Source organism: Camelina sativa, unplaced genomic scaffold (genome assembly GCF_000633955.1).
Source record: "Camelina sativa cultivar DH55 unplaced genomic scaffold, Cs unpScaffold06697, whole genome shotgun sequence".
NCBI classification, from domain to species: Eukaryota; Viridiplantae; Streptophyta; class Magnoliopsida; order Brassicales; family Brassicaceae; genus Camelina; species Camelina sativa.
In genome coordinates, this window is record NW_010927773.1 from 1 (window position 1) to 493 (window position 493).

A 493-nucleotide genomic window follows, 5' to 3' on the forward strand; every position below is an offset into this window, starting at 1 on the left:
ATAGTAAGGATTTTTTGACTGAGGTCGTTGTCTCCTCTTTTGAGAAGCAACAGTCTCAGAAAGAAGCCATAAACGCTCTGCCTTTGTACCCAAATGAGCAAATCATGTGGGACGAAAGTGTTATTCCAAGCATTAACTATTCTGGGGAAGGTTGCCTAGCTCTTCCAAAGCTTAATCTTCAGTTTCTAACACTCCATGATTACCTCCTTAGAAACTTTAATCTCTTCCGTCTGGAATCCACCTATGAGATTCGTGAAGATATACAGGAAGCTGTGCCCCATCTTCTAGCACACGTAAACAACGAGGGGGACACTGCATTTCGTGGTTGGTCACGAATGGCGGTTCCGATTAATGATTTCAAAATCGCTCAGGTGAAGCAGCCTAATATTGGAGAAGAGAAACCTTCATCTGTGACTGCAGAAGTTACTTTCAGTATTAAGAGTTACAGATCACAGATAAGATCTGAATGGAATTCTCTTAAAGAGCATGATGT

At 41.6% G+C, this 493-nt stretch overlaps 1 pseudogene; it reads left to right on the top strand.

Moving 5' to 3' along the window:
• The first annotated feature begins 5 nt into the window (after nucleotides 1-5).
• Nucleotides 6-488, top strand: LOC109131860 (annotated as a pseudogene).
• The last annotated feature ends 5 nt before the right edge of the window (nucleotides 489-493 follow it).